This window comes from Manacus vitellinus, unplaced genomic scaffold (assembly GCF_001715985.3).
Source record: "Manacus vitellinus isolate BGI_N305 unplaced genomic scaffold, ASM171598v3 scaffold_5_pilon, whole genome shotgun sequence".
NCBI classification, from domain to species: domain Eukaryota; kingdom Metazoa; phylum Chordata; class Aves; order Passeriformes; family Pipridae; genus Manacus; species Manacus vitellinus.
The window spans coordinates 31,836,398-31,856,108 of NW_021940682.1; the positions used below are offsets into that span (position 1 = coordinate 31,836,398).

At 38.1% G+C, this 19,711-nt stretch overlaps 1 protein-coding gene across 6 annotated transcripts in view; it reads right to left on the reverse strand.

Annotated features, from left to right (window-relative positions):
• The window catches only part of CNOT2 (CCR4-NOT transcription complex subunit 2), an 81,206-nt gene that overhangs the window by 46,826 nt on the left and 14,669 nt on the right, over positions 1–19,711 (reverse strand). For 4 of the 6 annotated variants that reach the window (XM_029963495.1, XM_029963494.1, XM_029963492.1 and 1 more), the window contains exon 2: positions 3,330–3,402. The exons of the other annotated variants lie outside the window; for them this stretch is intronic. The gene's annotated coding sequence lies outside the window, so the exon portion shown is untranslated. The remainder of the gene's footprint in view (positions 1–3,329; positions 3,403–19,711) is intronic. 6 annotated transcript variants of the gene reach the window in all.

Here is a 19,711-nt window from a genome sequence, read left to right on the forward strand (position 1 = left end):
AAAGGAAAATAATCTATCAGCAGGCCATGAAGAACATATAGAGAAAAGATGCATGATCTGAAGCACCTTTTGTTGTTGTTGGTTATAAATTTGCTAAACTTTAGATTAAATGCTTAGATTACTGTTTTGGGCATGCATAGTCCTAGTTAAGCAGATAAAACTAAGGAGTTGTAGATTTTCTTTTAAAATATAAAACTTTTAAAAAGGACTTAAAAGTTTCTACATTTCAGGTTATTTACAAAAGAATTAATTCTACATAGACTTTCAGAATACTATGGCTCGAAGCACTTGGAAAGTTTTCTCTGAATCCTCTGTGTATTCATTTTTCTAGGCTTCCTGAGAAGTCTCTAGTTCAGATTAATTGACAACAAATTGAAATGAAAACATTGAAGTTTTCTGCTTTCTAGGTAGAAAGTGCATTCATGGTCAGTTCCATTTTTCTCCTTTTATTATTGTTTTCCAGTGTAACAGCCTTCTGTCTTAAAATGCTGATAAATTTCAGGGGAAAAATTACTTCAAATCTCAATTATTTATAGTGATCCAACAAAAAAGGAAGAAAAGCTGTGGCTTAGCCTAATTAGGAGAAAGACAGGAGTCCCTCTGGGAACTTTGTGACTTACAATATTTATCTGAACTTCTACTCTGTTCTGATGTTTCCAAATTTTTTCTCATCAAGAGCTGAGTATGCATGCTGCTCCCTACAGGAATTCTCTGGTTAGTAGTCTTCTGTAAAGACTACTAACTTTTATAATTAGTCTTGCACTTACATTAAAGTAGAATTTTACACATTGCTCCCTCCCTCCATATACATTCAACAGGGGCTCTGAAATATAACTGCTTCATTTTTGCTCACAGCAACAGTGTGTTTGCAAGGATTTAATACAAACAAAAATCTGTATCTCAAAACATTCTCACAAAAGCATCTGTCAGTTCCAAGTTCTGTTCTAAAATACCTACTTTTAAAGGAAGAAAAACATACAAAGTATAGTCTTGTGTAAAAGGCTTCTGTGAAACTCCTTGGTATCAAAATTGCTAGAAACTAGAAATGAGAGACAACAGAGATACAGAAGCACACAACCAAATTAGGCTTCTTTTACAAGACAAACCCATTTTAATACTTCAAAATGAACAGAGCTGAAGATTACTCTCAATAAATTAATGACTTTTCATCTATGGATCCAGTATTTCAAAACAGGTCTGTCTGGTACTGCTTCACTAAGTATCATATCTAGTCCAAATTTAAATAAGCAGGGCTGCACTGCCACTCCTGAATCACACGCCTAGGGGCTCTCAAGCTATACCAGTCTTTATTCCTCCTACTCTGGTGTATGCATCTCTCTCAAGCATTTCTGGCTTTAAGAAGTGATCCTATTGCCTAGTTCAGAACATAAATTCACGAACAAGAACAGTCATCTGCCTCCCTTATCACAGCAATTAAGTCAGGACTGACTTCCTGATACTGAAGTATCTGGAACTACAACTTCCCAAATTCCTGGTTACTAGCCTGCATACTCCATTACTGCACTTTAAACACTGGCCCTCAGAACTGAGCCTTCACCTGCACAGGGAACTAAATTTCACACCACAGGCTGCTCAGATCTCAGCTTTTTTCCAAGCACTACATGGGAGACTGAAGAGAAACATGCTTTGCTACAAAAAGTAATTCTCAGAAACTACTGATTAAAAGCTGCAGTCTCTAATGGTAAAGTACCTACTCAGCCTTGCTCTAGGAAAGCCAAAACAGTCTGGAGACTGCCTTGGAAAGCAAAAGCAACACACTGATAAGTTACTCTGAGGAACAAGAAGCCAACCTGTGCCAAGCATAGCTTTCTCACAACCAATTTGGGATTCTGGGACAAGAGCTAGGATCCCATAGGAGAAAGTCCATGTTCGGATTTAAATCCTCCAACTGAATTCTAACTGAGCATAACAAACAATACGTGACAAAAGAAAGGAAAAACTCTTCAAAATTACTTCTGGGACTTTCCACAGTGTATCATTAAATTCAAACACATATTGCCGAAATGTAAAACAGAGTAATCACAAAAGCAAGCTATTCTTGAGGTTTACTAACTCTTTTGCTCATCTTAATTTAATGACTCCCAAGCATGTCATGACGTGTTTCTGGGAATGTGACCATGCTACTTTAACATGCTATTTGGCAAAACCCCAAAGCTAACTCATATGTTTTTAACTTCATGCCTTCTTATCACATTCACGTCCCCCCCCAATAATTTGTAGTCTCTAATTAAGGCAGTATGCAGACCATTCAAATACCCCCCTAATTCACAGGAATGTAACAAATTTTATATTTAAAATGCCATAATACCCAATTAAGAAATGTCACCTCCTTCCTACTCTATGTTTAGGCCACAAATATAAAAACTGGCTACACTTACATAGTACCACAGTTTGAAACTTGCAATAAAAACCGATGCACTGAATTTTTATTTCTTGATGTAAAGATAAAACAGTCCTGAAATTGAACCATCCATCTTCAAAGACAATTTTATTGAATTAAATGTAATGCTATCCTGAAATATCCCATATCATTATTAACAACATACATTTCTGTATGAGCAAAACTAAGGGGTTTTTTTGCAGATCTTTTTAGCCTTGCTAATTGAGCTAAGGGAGCACTAAGAATTCCAAATAACGTTTATGTGTAAAGCAAATTCTCTTCATACAAAAAATTTAATGATTTATTTTATTTCTTTTTTTAAGGAGATAAATAAAATGTGATTGTTATTCATATGCCAAAATGCAGAATTCACCCACCCACTGTAAGGTATAACTGCTGGAAAGTTACAATCACAGAACCTTGACTAACTTTGTTATGATTACAAACTACAGTAAATGATACTGAAGTGTAACAATTATTGCAGTACGTTTCAATGCACTAAACGTAGTAAAACACCATACAAAAATATGTACAAAGATGACTGTGTCAAATCATTTTATAAGTTATATTACATAAGTTATGTTCAAATTTGGGAAGACTATCAGAAAGAACATTTTATTTACAAATTCTAAAGAAAAGTATTTGCAAAAATTTTTAAAGCACATGTACAAATAAACATACTTGTTTTTATTTTTCTCAACCACTTAAATGCACATATGCATTATTCCAAGGCACTTTTTAATAAAAACTTCATAAAAGAAGGGAACGCTTTAATATACTTCAAAGCCACTTCCTTCAACACCTCATTGTTGAATCTACTACCTTAATACTTTAAAGACCAAAATCTTATATTTTGATAGCTATTCCCACTCCCTTGGAATAAGGTTCTCTTTGAAGAACCTTAAGTGCACTGAAAACAGCAACCTACCTATACACTGTACTTTTGCCCATTAATTTTTTGTCTCTGCTGAGGTAAGCAAATTTTGACTGATGACCGCTTCCTGTAAATGAATTAGATTAATAAAACATTATTAATAAAAATATACTGTTATCTTCCAACCTTCTTACAACTCCTACTGTTCCATAAACAGGAAAAAAACGCATTTGAAAACATTTTATGGACTGCAAATACTATGAAAATAAACTTAAAATAAAAAGCCTCTGAGTAGTTTTAAAGTAAAAAAAATCCAAATACAATAAAGATCAAACTGAAACAGGAATCATTAAAAGAGAAATTCCATTTTAAAACCAAAATTATTACTTGCTTGGCGACTTGAGAAAAAGATGTATCAGCAGTCTTGCAATTTTTTTCCCAGAAAAAGAAAGTTCACAAAATTACTGAAAGACTACAGACATCTAATGTATCTACAGATCCTTTCTCCAAACAAAAAGGCACAGATGTCTTGATCCTGTAAAGAGAAGTTATTCTAACAATACAGATTTGTCTCTCAAGAAAACCACATAAGAAATCACAAATGCTCCCAAAGTTAGTTTTAACCGTGTGTCATTTATTCTCTGCTAACCCAAATAGAACTTGAATACTGACAACTCCTTATTATCCATCTTAAAGGGAACTTTTCCCTCCTTATGAAAGACAGAAATGCTTCCAAACCCAATGCTTGGGACAGCAAGAGAACAAGCTCAAATTTATGGCCAAACAGTTTTCAGAGATGATTGGAAAAACAAAACCTAAAGTGAAAGCACAGAATCTCTGTTTCCAAATCCAAAGGAGAAGGAAGAGAAAAACCATTCCCAACAGAAATCTTAGTTTATTGAGAAAATAATGTGAAGAAAAAATAATTAAAAACCGCCAACCAACAACACCACCCCTACAAAAAAAAATCCCAAATAATAAAACAAAAACCAACCAACCAACCAAAAAAAACCAAACAGAAAAACCAACACCAAAAAAAAAATTCAGAAAGCAGAGGATGACCTTTCAGGATCTGGTGAAGGAACCAGCTGTTGCATACAATCATAAAGTTATCCTTTTCTTTCACCAAAAAGCCAAAGAGCATACCCACACTGTAAGAGTGTGATGCCCAGAAGAGGAAAACACAAGCAGATGTGGGTACTGCAGCTACATGGTAAAACTCCACCAAGTGTTTTGCACTGTCCCTTCTCACCTGTAGTGGGTTTCTGTGGCTGGGTTTTGGGGGGGGGGGGCACAGGGGTGGCTTCTGTTAGAAGCTACCAGAAGCTTCCCCTGTCCTGTGGAGCCAATGCCACCCAGCTCCAGGATGGACTTCCTGCCACTGGTCAAGACCAAGCCAATCAGGAGTTAAAGTAATGCCTCTGTGATAACATATTTAAGAACAGAAGGTTGTTGCGCAGAAGGAATTCCAGACAGGGAAGAGCAGAGTGAGAACATGGGAACAACAAGGTAAACACCAAGGTCAGTGCAGAAGGAGGGGCAGGAGGTGCTCCAGGCACTGGAGCTGTGGCCCCTGCGGCCCGTGGTGCAGCCCATGGTGGAGCAGCTGTGCCCCTGCAGCCCATGGAGGACCATTGGGGTGCAGAGACCCACCTGCAGCCCATGGAGGAGCCCACGCTGGAGCAGGTGGATTAATGAAGGAGGCTGTGACCCCATGGGAGGCCCAGGATGAAGCAGGGTTCTGCTGGGGACCTGCAGCCCGTGGAGAGAGGAGCTCACACTGAGCAGGCTTTTCCCGGGTAGGACTTGTGGCCCCTGGAAGGACCCAGGTCAGTACAGCTCATTCATGAAGGACTGCACCCCATGGAGGAGTGACCCATGGAACAGTAGTTTGGGAAGAACAGATGCCCGAGGGATGGACTCACATTGGAGAGGTCCATCAAGGACTGTCTCCTGTGGGAGGGACCCCACAGGAGTGGGAAAGGACTCCGGCAAAAACAACAACTGACCGCAACCCCCATTCCTGTCCCCCTGCACTGCTGGGGGGGAGGAGGGAGAACATGGAAGGAAGGAGGGGTGGGGGGAAGGTGTTTTTAAGACTTTTATTTCTCACTCTTTCACTCTCATCCTGTTGGTAATAAATTTAAGTACTATTCCCACTTTGAGTCTGTTTTGCCCGTGAGGGTAATCAGTCACTGACCTCTCCCAGCTCTTATCTCTACTCATGAATCCTTAGCTGGTTTTTTTTCTCTGTCCAGTTGCAGAGGGAGACTGAGATTGCCTTTAGGGGGTACCTGGTATCCAGCCAGGGTCAACTCACTACACCATACTTTCCTAAGGTTTCTTACCTTAGAAAAGCAGCAAAATTATAAAGCAGTTTTACTAACTAATTTGTATATGCTTAGTCTGCAAAATTCTTTCTTCAGCCTTAAGGAACACAAAAAAACCACTTCACTGAAATTATTCCCAAAGCACTGACATTGCAGGGGACCTATTCAAGGAGACTACCACCAAACATGGCTTTAAGTGTCTGACGAAAGCAACCAAGTTGCCCAGGCCCACAGCAGTTAGCTATAAAAATACAAATTATACCACAAATCTTACTGGCAGAATCCTTCCGCCTGAAAAAGTACTGAATCCTTCAAGGACTCCAACGCTGTAGGACAGAAAACTTTACAGTTTCCAAAACTCCCTTCTGCGTAGATTCTAAATTCACCTCATATTCAGTAATGCTGCTTTCTTTACTTGTCTTAAAACGTTATGATTTCAATTCTACCATCCTACACTTGACAATAGTACATATTTCTTCTAACATTGTAATCATTCAGACTGTAATAAATTTATTTTATTTCATTAAATTCAGACTTGCTACACATGGAATGGTTCTTTCATCCTGTCAGTGGGAGCATACACCCTAGCTGACATGTAAATATAACAAAATCATAAGAGAACTTAGAGAGAAAGGGTTATATTCTTTTCCTGAATAGATATTACAAACTAAATCACAGCATAAGCAACTGGTGCTAGGGTATAATCAGTAAATAAGTGTCATAATTCCAACACAAAACTAGATTCCCCCTTTGTTTTGCAAGAAGGGAAAAGGCTTGGGTTGCAAAGCCTCTCTATGCAGTCACAGAAGGAGCTGGGTTCCTTTCAGCTCCTCTCTCTTCTCTCTTTACAGCATCAACACCAAAGAAGCTTTCTGTTCAGTTCCAGTGGAAGAAAGGTATCTCATGCCATTATAATGCAATCTTTACCAGACAAATTAAAATAGCATTGATGAAATTCCAAAACAGTCCAGCCTCATTATCCCTACGACAGGGATTGATAAAGCACAAGTGGGACCTTACTCAAGTAACAAAACATATCTGACTGAAGAGCATTATAGACAAACCAAATTGGAAATAAATACATCTGAATGAGAAAAATGGCAATCTTCATGTTGTTACATATGTCTATAACATTATATTGAGAAGACAACATGCTAATACAAATATTGGTCTGTTTCACCCATACAAACACAAACTCTATTCTGATTAAAATCACCATAATTCCACCTCATTACAGGGCTTTTGCTCTCCAAGTTTTACGGGAAATGAGAATTCTTTGGTCCAAAGGCTATGCATCAAACTCTATTCTTCTTTTCCAAACCAGATGTTAATTTGTTGATTAAAAATTTTGCAGGAAACATTAGATTCTCCATAGCAAACAGTTACCTCATACTCAAGAGAAGCTGACAGCTGCTACCATGTCCTGCATGGTAGTTCCTGGCTCCTGCTGACCCTTCACTTCTCCAGAGGGTGGGAGCCAGTATTTACTGGGTAACACCATTAATGGCTCTCAGACCCAGGAGAGACCTTACACAGCCACCCTGAGGAACCTATTCCACCATCTGACCATACTTACCCAAATTCCCTCCAACCTCCTGAAAACCTTTTTATACAAAACATCCTGATGATCTTGTCTCTTCCCAGAGGGCAAAGAACAGCTTTCCCTCTCCCTTTCCTCTGGTGCTTGTGAGGCATGGTATTGTACTTGTTCCCAGCAGAGAACAGCTCTGCTCTTCTGGCCCATCTTGCTAGAACCATTCCTTTTTAGTCCTGTAAGTACAGTACTCCACATGAGGTCCTAGCATCTTTGAATGCATCAACAGAATTTCACTACTATTTGGACACAGGCATTCCTGTGAATACGTCTTGGAACAGTGTCAGCTTCCCTCTCTCCCTCAACAACACACAGTAGATTTCAATGTCTCACTGCTCACTACAAGCATTACATCCTTTCCTGCTAACTGATCACATATTTTTACTGTTTGGCATTTCTGTATTTGCATTTTTATGCAAAATGGGTACATTTACTTTCTATTCTATCCAATAATTCAGGAAAGTATAGACAAGTACTAGGCTCAAGAAAATGTATATGAAACCTGAAGTTTCCCTACCGTTTCACAGTGAAGTACTCATACTACAGTTTTCCAGACAACTGATTAAAGCTTCAGTCTAGGACACACCTCCTTAGCTAAGTTATGTAGACCATAACTGGGTATGCCAAAAGCTTTTCTTAAAATACACAATATCTACTACTTCTACTCTAGTCAAATCTTCTGCTCCACCACCAGAGAACATCATTGCTTCAGCACAGTTTGATTTTGTACAAAATCTCTTTCAAAATAAGCTTCAAGACTAATGCCCAGTCCAATTCCATCTATAATCTGAGCTTTACAAACCTTAACCAAGTCACCAACCCTCCATTTTTACTAACTGAAAAAAAAATTGCTAAGTACTTAAAAGCTTAACAACAACAAGAGAAAGAAGACAATACACTCTAAGAGGCATCTTATTTGAAAAGAAAGTAAGACACAGAGTGGAGGTAAAAGAATATAAGCAAAAAAAAAAAAAAAATGGCTATTAGCTTAAGATTTGACAAAATCACAAAAAATCCAAAATTTTCTCAAACAACAGCTTCCCTTTCCCCCTCTCCTCTTTGATTTTCAGAAATACTAGGCAGTATTCACATTGACACAGTTCCACTTGGAATTTAAGACAAGATAGTTTGGACAAGTGTCTCCATACAAAAAAATCCCAGTTAAAAAAACCCAGAAAATACACATGGTACGGGCCAGAAAAATTGAAAAATATTTCTTCAAGCATTCCAAACTTTAATACAAGTTCATGCAAAGCTAAAACAAAGATGCCTCTGACATCGAGACCTGAGGTCACATACAGCAAAGACAAATGGAAATATTTCACTATGGGAAAGATTTAATTATTTAATTTACAAATTCCAGTAAAAATGTCAAAACAGTGTTTATACTAAAAAACATTAAAATACACATGTCATTTTACAAAATTTCCTCTATGCTAAGCTTAGATACAGCTTTTTATATTCTGCTTCTATTTGTGATACATGAGTTTAATATTTGCATTTTGAATACTGGACAAAGTTGTCTGTCTTTTTTCCTGTAGAAGACTTACTTATTTTCTCTGTAGTCTCATACTCATTAGTCTTGACTGATGGACAATTTCATTATTTTTAATTTTCATTTGCTTTTGTCATAGTGGAAATTTATTCCAACATCTTTCTTCAAATTCAAATATTCTTATACTGCTTTGACTTTACATACTTGAAAAACCTTCATCTGATCAGTGATTCTGATCCCAACTATTTTTGGTCATTTTCAGGAACAATCTGTTGAGAATTTTTTTTTTCTTACAGAGAAATAGCACTCATCCTGTGTGTACTAATGCACAAATAAAAAGAAAAGGTTTCTCTAGGTAATAAACCCTTTTGTATGCTCCACCAAACCAAGCAAGTCTGCAGCACAGGTTCTTTGCCAGCAACTGAAAAGCTAAGAAACAGCTGCATGAAGAATTCTGTTTTCAAAAACACTTAGACTTGCCTTACAGACAGGCAAGAGAAGTGTCAGGGGAGGAATCGCTCCTGGAGTGATCTCAAACCACTGACTACAAAAGAAGTTTAAAGAGGCAGATTTCAAACTTGCTACTAGTAGTTAAATATAAGTGAGACAGACCTACTCACTGGATCTAATTGAGCATATTTCACATCTCCTCTGATCTTACTGATTGAAACAAAGCCAATAATCCTAAAATTGTCACACCAGAATTCCAATGGCTCATGCTAAAGAGAATGCCATCATTTTATTTGTCACACACAAAAACAACCACCAGCTAAAATGAATAACTAATTAACCATGTACAATAAATTAAACTAAAATTTACCACTTGCTGTATTTATCTGCAGCTCACTTATTTATGCTCTCACATACTCTATTTCTGCATCTTGCACTCATCTAAAATGGTTCTAAATTGACACTAGTATCTCAGGATGCAGCAGCTCAAGCCTAAAGTAGAACAGGCACCAATAAACTGCGTTTAGAACAATCAAAAATTATTTACAAACTACTCAAACATGCAGAGCTTTGGCAGGAGCACAAAACAACTACACAAAAGGCAGTTAAGAGAAAACAAACACTGAACATAAAGGACCAGTAATCTTGAATGATCTTTTACACAGACACCACCTCTATCAACTTGAATGGGAGACTGCTCTCAAAGCAGAACCACCTACGTGACCGTCACACTTAGTAAGTGCAGATGCATAGAAATATCCAAATTAGGCTTCTAAAACTTTCTATTATCCAGGTAAAATTAAGTAGGGAGAAAGAAATACTTGGAGCTTGTTCTCATCTCAGTTTCCCCTTTAACCACCTCACAAAATAAAATCAAAAAGATCATTTTTTCTTTCCATACATAAATCCAAAATACAGTAACAGTTTCCATTCAGAAAAAAGTCACATCTGACTATTATGACGAAAAACAATGCAAGATTATTAATTACTAGCTTTAACACATTAATGAACAGATATTCCTAAAACACTCGCACTTCTGTATACTTTTCTGTCCAGTTTACTTGTAAAAACAAAATAAACCTCTCTACTTGGCACCTTACAACCACATTCTTGTTCACTTGCATCACCCAGATGACTTAACAACTCCAGTAGAACAAAGATTATCATTTCACCAACTTAGGGGGCAAGGGTATAACAATCCATGAATCAAGATACAAACACACACACAAATATGTGTGTACATGCAGATCTCAATAAAAAAGTCTCCCTAGAGACAACAGATTTCAAAAGTTTTATGAATAGGTAGAACTTTTTTTTTTTAATTTGATAATATAAAACTCCTATAATGTAAGCTTTCTTTTATCCCTCCTGCCCTGAAAAGATCATACAAGAGCAATGGAACAGTATTCAAAGTCATAAAACCTAGGATGATATTCAGTTTATGGCTAACAATATTCTCACATTCAATCACATTTCTCAACTTGCTTCTTTCAAATTCCTTCATTAGTTTGTATGATTTGACAACTCCTTTTCATCTTTTACTTGTAATTCTTCCTCATACCAGACTTCTGATAACATAACTTTAAAATCCACATCTCTTACCTGTGTACAAACTCATGTCTTTCTCAGTATCTGGGATGGCATATACACTGAGGACTTTATCTGGACAGTCAATTTCCAATAGAAAGAATACCTACTTCTAATAAAGATGACTAAAAATTACGAAACATTCATTTAATTAGATTTCAGATTGCCAAAGATCATCTAACAGATAAAAAAGTGCAGGTAAATGTCACCACAGAAATCTATAAAACTACAGCATTCCAAAGACATTGGCTTGGTCCATGATTGCACAGACATAACACAGGCTCCCCACTATGAGCAGTGGTAAGAATGAATACCAGGAGTCTCTTTGGACAATACGCTAGTAAGAAAACATTCTTAATGTGGTATACAGGGAAAAGTGTGAAAAGTGGTTAAATTGACATCACCGTAACAATACTGGACCATTCCCAGCACTGAAATAACCTAAAATGTGAATAAATATGCATGTAAAAGGAACTTCAAATGGGTATGTGGTCAAAAAAAAAAAAGAAAAAAAGTAACTGTCTGGTTTGGGCCAGTATAGGTAAGTATTTATAATGTCAATTAAATTACACAACTTCCTGTTGATACTACCTGTTTTTATGGCCCCATATATCTCTTCTGCTACATGGAATTACAGCTAACCAAACCATTCAACTGTTTTTCACTGGTTCTCTTATCAATAAAGGATATTTCAAAATATTCATTGCAGGTGATCACTACTTTAATCCCAAATTTTAATTCAAGAAACATTAAATGAATATTATCCTAAAAATTGGAAGATACTACTGCTGGAAAAAGGAAACTGAAAAGTATCTTCAGGTTCCCAACAACAGGCAGAAGCAGGTCCAAACAGGAGCATGGACAGTACTTAAAAGAGCAATCAACCTTCCCACTGCTCTAAGGCAAATTTTGACCTTGCTGTGCTAAGGGCCAAATTTGGCCCTGCTGCACCCTAAGGTGTTCAAATCCCAACACACACCACTGCAGCACCAACGCAGAGAGACCTGATATTTCAAGAATTATTCTCTGAATGCATAACAGAGATGACAGATTTATCTGTAGACGTCTACCTTACAGGTCCAAATCTCCCACTCACCAAAGCCATGAAGTGAGTCAGACTTTTGCTAAGGTACTCACAACACCCAGAGAACAACTAAAGGCACACTCAACCCCTGACATGTTAAATTATTTTGTCCTGCTGAACATCACGTGACTTCACATTTTTTTCAATACTGCAATACTGTAATGATAAAAATCATCATTGTTACCCAAAACCAGCAACATGTCAGCCACTCCACTTCACTGACCAGCTCCAGAAAGATGATGTGACATTTCTGTTTCACTGGGATGAACAACTCTAAAGTGCAAGACCTGTGCATCCCATCCTTAAGTACAGCTAATCCAAATCAAACTTTACATTGGAAGGAGTAACCCATTATGAAGACAATCTAAGGGCCTTACTCTAGGCAGCAGGACAGGTAACTAGAGCAAGACTTAATAGTTATGAGGACACCAAGGCAGACACTGTGCCCAAAATCATCCCAGTCAACTGTATCCAACTGAATAGGATATATGCAAAATTTCTCAGCACTGTGCCTGAAGTGTAGTCTTCCAGTGAGAAACAAACCAACGATGTTTCAAGTTGACACTACAGTTTCTTGAGTCTCAATCAAAAGACCCCTATTCCATTATTATGAAGAGAAAGGAGACAAGATCACCATACCTTAGTGCCAATCAATCACGTATTTTACTGTTAGCAGATCTGCACCATTTAAAAAAAAAAAAAAAAGATACTTCCTCTGTGACACTCACTTCCATATTTCCATTGCAGTGTTTTGAAATCAAGAGACACCAATTTCTTTCCTGAATGGCCAAGAGAACAGCCAGTCCCAAAGCCTGAAGGAAAAGGGGGTGGAGAAGATGAATGCTTAAGAATATTATTCCATCTTCCTCCTCCTTTTTGATATTAGAAAAACAGGCCAAAAAAAATACTTTCTCTCTGCAGTGCAATGAAATTTTCAGTAGGATACAGCAAAATTCCATACTGACTGCAGAAAGGGAAAGGTAGTGAGTGATGAGCTGCAGGACAGTAGTTGCATGACTGGTAAGACTCGTGGCTAGTGCACCAAGAAAAGGAGAGAGTTTGTTGTGGGTTTGGGTCATTTGTTTGTTTTTACTTTAGAGAAGGAAACTGAAGGCAGGAAGGACAAAGCAGGCAATATGAACCTGCTGGGATACCTACAGTGACAGCAACAGAGTGAACATAGATGGATCATTGGAACTGGAGGTAACACTTGTGAAGACTTCAACTCTGACTCTATTTCTGCAAGTCTGAAAAGAGACTGAAAAACTGAAACCGAGGACTCCGAGCAATACAAAAGTCACCTTAGTGATAAAAAAAAAAAAGGGCTCAGTGGACATCACTGTCAGCTAGAAACTCTGACAAAATGAAAGACCATCTGTTTTCAGGTCAAACAGCAAACAGGTTTATTAAAAGGCAGACCCTCTACAACAGATACAAGTGTTTTGGCAAAACACAGGTATATTCCTGCCTATCAAAACTTCTCTGATTTTGTCAAGACAGCCAGACATGACGGTAACACCAAAAATATCCTCCTAGAAGCCTGGAACTCCTGACTTTCCCAACAGCAGAAGAAGCAGAAGTCAGCAGTGAAGCACAGCTATGCTTTGGCAACACCTACAGGTAAGAACAATTTAGCTACTGCAGAGCATCTGTTGGGTTGTGGGATGCCTCCCTTCCCTACTGCTTCTAATACACAGGACATTGCAGCGTGGGCAATTAAATCCTAGAAGTAAAGCCACTGTCATACTAGCAGTTGCAGATGGTATTCTCTCTGATGGACAAAGATGGCTGAAGACCTGCATTGTCTTACAAAGTTATTTTATTCCTAGAAGATGTGGGGAAGACAGAGATCCATTAGAGTACCCTACAAATCAACAGCCTGGAGCACATGCCCAGACAGGTTAAGTTAACAAGCATCCACCTCATCTGCTGTTTAAGAAAGAGATAAATAGAAGCTTTTGCACCTAGCCACCATCTTTTGGCCCTGCCCTACACTACACACAGCTTAAATAGACCATAAAGCCACTACCACAGATACCAATGACAAATAGGGCAAGTAGATTTAAAGGCCAGAAACTGAGTAAAAAACTGCGCAGCTCAGGGAAAAACAAAAATAGTAAAGTGTTGTCAGCAAACAGGGGAGGGCACCAAGAATGCTCCAGCTAAATACCACTTACAAATAGAAGAGATCTCTAATTCAAATAGCTGTGTGCATACAAGGACCTCTGTGTGAACACACATATGACTCAAGCCTCAAAGGTAAAACAATCCTCCCATCTGTTAAAAACCTGCTATAATAATATTTTTTTTTAAAGTACAGTTAAAGGAGTATTACATTCAATAACGTGTTTGGGCAAATAACAAGTTAACCAAGTACTTCTCCAACTTTTGGATGCAGGATCTGAGCCCCAGCTTTAGAGCACAAGCAGCATTTGGCACAGCGTGTGCAGAAACAGAATGGAGACAATGCCAACAGCGACAATTCAGCCTCTGGACACTGGGAGTTCAGCACATATCTGAGCACATCTGCATTATTCCTGCTTTTTTGTCTGAAGTTGATCTGCAGCGAAGTCAATTAATAGGCAAATTGAATTTCATTCTATTTCATCTAATGTATTATAACTTCCTCAATTTTTCTTCTACTTAACTCTTCAAGCACTGTATGTTTATATGGAGCTATAAACACACACGTGCTAGTCTAGCACAATCAGGCACTGATACAGAACTATTTTGTTTAATTTACTCAAACAACATAGCCCAGACATGGGCAACTTTTTTCTCCAATCACTCCATTTAACTCAACACTACAAGACAATATCCCATGAATGTTTCAAGCATTTTATCCACTGCTATTTAAATGGATATTAGATAACTCCAAAATGCCCTTATTTTTAGATTGTCAGTAGAGCAATTTTACAGTAATGTAGCAAGAATAACAGAGCAAAATAAAAGTGCAATTCATGATAAACAGCTACATATATCCTAAGTAGAATTTACTATTACAAGGATAAGGAGACGTGCCTTCACCCTCAATATACACATACGCCTTAGAGAGACTACAGCACATGACTTCAATAAATACCCACTGCGGACTTTACTAAAAGTACAAAATAGTGGCTTATGCAGTTGTCAGCTCTGCTTGCAAACAAATGCGGAATCATCGAGGAAAGTTAACTCAAAATATTGTTAGGTTTTTTGCTTATTTGGTTTGAGAACACTTTGCAGATGACTGGTTTCACTCTCACTGGCCCCGACCTGGTTCATCCATGGTTTCTGTTCGCTGCTTATGAAAGGAACAGGGGGGATGCTTGGAGCAGGGGAAGTAAAGGTTCTCTTGCAGCTTGTAGTGAAAACATGGTGAAGCAGGTTCCTTTGCTTGCCATGGGGCTCGCTTTCTAGGCTAGGAACTGGAACGTGTTGGTTTCAGCTGGGGCAGAGTTAATTGTCTGAAAAGGACTGTTGTGGTTTAACCCCAGCCAGCAGCCGAGTACCACGCAGCCACTCGCTTGCTTGCCCACCAGCAGCCACTCACTCAATGCTAAGAGATAGATATTTATTTAAATATAAAAATATATATAGTCTTTTAACAAGTTTAATAAGTTTTCCTAGTAGTTTCATCCCCAGGCTGCTTCATATTCCAATACTTCTTGCCATGTATTTGCTGGCCTTTTATCCCTTAAAAATAGCTACTACACAGAAGAGCAAATCCCAGGTTTATACTTTCTACTGAAGGCACTGAGTTGCCTCCTTCATTCCCTCACTATGGATAGAATGCAAGGAATGCACCTTCTGTCTCTTCATCTAAAGTCTGAGAAGCAAGACAAACAGAACTTACTATAAAAACTGCTATTCTTAGAGAAATAAATTCTACAAGTCTATTATAATGGATAGTCAGCCTACAGCGGCCAAGAGCCAGACCTAGGACTTGCTACTATAAAGGTGGAAGGGTCTGGCTCCTGGGAACAGACACACTGAAAGAAGGTAAGTAATTTGACTGCTGGGAAACATTAGAAAACTACCTTTGGATAAGATAGGCACATAGATAAAAACTGAACAAAAACAAAATAAAAAAACCTAAGAGGCATGCAAGATCACAGATTTGAAGTTTCTCCTCCACAAAATTTATTTTATCATTAACTCATTTTGCAGATTCATCCTAACTGAACTGTTCTATTTTGGGTTAGTAGCTTTCATAAAAAGATAATACTGACACAGAAAACAGAAACCTCCTAACCATTTGCTTACCAGTACGATAATTAAGCAGGCATCAAAGGCAGAACAAAAAAAAAAAAAGCAGAAATTATTCTGGAAGTGTTGTGCAAAAGAAGTACACATGCTACAGACAGTTACAGAAATGGGCATCCTATACAGAAAGAATCTTGGACTTCACCTCGACTCGGTCAACTTCAAATGCATCCTCTGGGAAACTCACATCAGTCACACCAGGAACAGATGCACATCATCTTACTTCAATGACACGTTTAAACTAGTTGGTGAGCCAAGATCTTGCTCCATCTATGAAATACTCCATCTATAACCTCCAAAATCTAATTTTGTGAGTAGAACCAAGAACACTAATTGCTTCCTACATGACGCTTAAGCTGGAGAGAAACCCAGCAAACTACCTAAAATATCCTTTTAGAAACTTTTTTCTGTCTTTCCCTGATGCAGCAGTTCTCTTTAATTCAGCTGCCTTGCTGGAAATCAGAGATAACTGTTAGAGCCTAAGGCAGTACACAAGCCTGTCTAGCAATGAACAGCGAAAAAACAACTTTCCACGTTTATCAGAGCAGGCTCTGCCAATCAACTTCTCCATTGGTTCTCACAGCAACTTTCTAGCCAGTTTACCAACTGGCAGGATCTCCTGGGTTTATGTTTAGTCGCTCACTTCCCCGTCTTACAGGTACCTGTGCTGGCAGGCCGTTGTTTGCCAGGAGGCATTTATGAATGAAGGGGAAAAAAGGAAGCGCAAAGCTCTTTGTGGTAGTGATGAACTGTTTGCTCAGACAGAGCTGTAACAAAGCTATTGCTCTGAAGCTGACATTTCACTCAGAAGGCTGACACCACAGAATAGCTTCATTTTGTTCTTCCATAATCTCTTTCTGGGGGAAACCAGCACCTTGCATAAATGGCTTGCACCTCTTGCTTCCAAGACAGAAAAACATGACACTGTTCTGAACAGCCCACAATGCCCAAAACCTTAATTGCCATGCTTTTTCTAAAATCTCTCCATCTAATGCTTTTCACTTTTGTGATGGGTTGACTTTGGCTGGATGCCAGATGCCCACCAAGTTGTTCTATCACTCTTCCTTCCCAGCTGCACAGAGGAAAGAAAATAAGATAGAAAACAGCCCATAGGCTGAGATAAGGCGGTTTATGACAGCAAAAGTGAAAGTTTGTGTGTGCACAAGCAAAGAGGGAAGAAAACAAAAAATTATTCTCTACTTTCCATCAGCAAGCAATGTCCAGCCACTTCCCAGGAAGCAGGGCTTCAGCAAATGTAGCAGTTGCTTTTCAGAAGGCATACACTGTAAGTAATGAATGTTCCCCCTTCCTCCTCCTTTCCTTGGCTTTTATACCTGAACTGATGTCATATGGTATAGAACACCCCTTTGGTTAGTTCGGGTCAGCTGGCCAACTTGTGTCCCCTCCCAGGATCTTGACCACCCCCAGCCCCCTGATTGGGAGAAATGTTGGAGACAGAACAGATGCTGTGCCAGCTCTGCTCAGCAGTAGCCAAAACACTGGTGTGTTATCAACACCTTTCTAGCTACCAATGCAATGCACAGCACTGTGAGGGCTGCTGTGGGAAATGAACTCCAGCTCAGCCAGATCCAATACAACTTCCCACAGAAAACACCTTTTGCAGGCTATGAATAGTAACACCGGCATTTTCAAGAAATGGCAGATAAGTCAAAATAATTCTGAGAGACAGAGCTTACTCCTCTATGCCCTTGGAATTGTGAGCTGCAAGACCAGCTGCAAGGAATCAGAGAAATCACAGAAACAAAGAACAGCTTCATGACTTCCACTTTATAAACCCTTATGCAGTATTTCAGAGGACACCCTCCTTCCAGTCTTGTATGATATCTGTTTATCAAATATTAGTACCTTCCAGGACACTGATCTCCAAGACAGGAGATTCAGAATCTGCTCTCCCTCTCCTAATTCAGCCGCAGCAGTGAATCCCCAGATCTGGACATTTACTTTCCATAATAACAACCCTACGGCAAGATCCTTGGAGCTAGCTGAGGGAAGCTAGACTTCATGCCTAAGTAACATCTGCATTAACCCTTTAACAGCGACATCATTTACTTAGAGGGCTAACAGAGAAGTTAGAGACATTACTTAGCAAGTCCATTAGGTAGTTTTAAGCAGCCCAATAACCCAAAGTGGTCACTTAAAAAAGGTGTACTTTGAAACAAATAGAAGATGGCACTCTCAGTCTCCTATCTGGACACAAGTTAAAGATATTTTTAAGTGGGTATCATGCTTTTAATTTTGGTGTATTTCCCATGAGAAGGTTCTATAAGAAGTTCACTTAACAACTGCTTACTAAATTCTGAAAAAATGCAAAATGTACCATAGCCAATCTGAGGTTATATTAACTCTCAAAACAAATCTACGTGTTAAAAATAAAAACCAAAACAAACCACAACTAGAAAAACCCAAACTGACCAATTCTGGAATACATACCTGATGGTATATCAGTCTGGAGATTGCAATTCATGTTTGCAAACCAAGAATAAACACATCCTTTTCACTACAGAATTAACAAACATAGAAAAAAAAAATCCAGATATCTCCAGACTTCTCTGTAACATGATGAAAACACACACACAAAATGAATCATCACTATTGTATCTATTAACTGCAAGACTGAGAAACTATAGGTTTTAATACTGAAATTAAATCCAGCGTCAGAAAGGTCGACACTTAATACAAAAGGAATTTCACCTTTTAAAAGAACTGGCCCTTCAAGAATCTTCAAAATCACATGAAATGTAAGTTAAAATTTTTAACTCAAGTATGAAAGAGTGTCATGATCTTTTCTAATTGGCATAGTTACTATTTAATGTTATTTAGTAAGATTCCAAGGTAAAAAATTCTTTAAGAAAAAGGTTTCAATAAAATACAATTAACCCACTCATACTTTTCTTTCAGAGTAAAGCATTCCGAAATTATGACCAAACATTCCAAGATAAAAGCCTAAGTGAAAGAAATTGTTTCAGTACTTTACTCCTTTGAAGTGCACCACGATAAACACGTGTGGGTTACAAGATGTATATGGGAGGAATACACATCTGCTGCTCTAACGGATGCTCCCTTGAACCATTTTCACATCTCTTTTTAGAAAAATTAGACTTTACCATTACATTTCTTACCGATCCAGAACTCTTCTTTTTTTAAAAACAATTGCAAGTAAATGTTTCTAGTAAGTCTATCAGTTTATGTAAAGTCCATCCCCATCAAGCACATTTCTAATGTCTAGTAGACAATTTAAGGAACAAACATATCATAAAGATAAATTGTAATGCTACTAAAACTCAGTGATTCTTGAGTACATTACACACTTGACAAAAAAATTTTAAAGAAAAAATGTTAAAAAAACTGAAAGGCAACACAGCCTGATTTAGAACTTTGTTAGGACACAGAAATTGGTGACAAGACCTATAGTTCATATTTTAGGGAGGTTTAAATAAGCAAAGTCTGTACCTTGGGTTAACTTCATATTGTCAGCACGGTGGCCCAGTAAGGGGTTTATCACAACAGATCTCAAGAGAAGTGCTCAATTAGAGGACACCGAGTCATTTACTGAGCAAAAATTACATAGCTTGCAAACTTTTTATTCTGCATATTCTACACTTAATCCATTTTATACTGTTCTGATTCTCT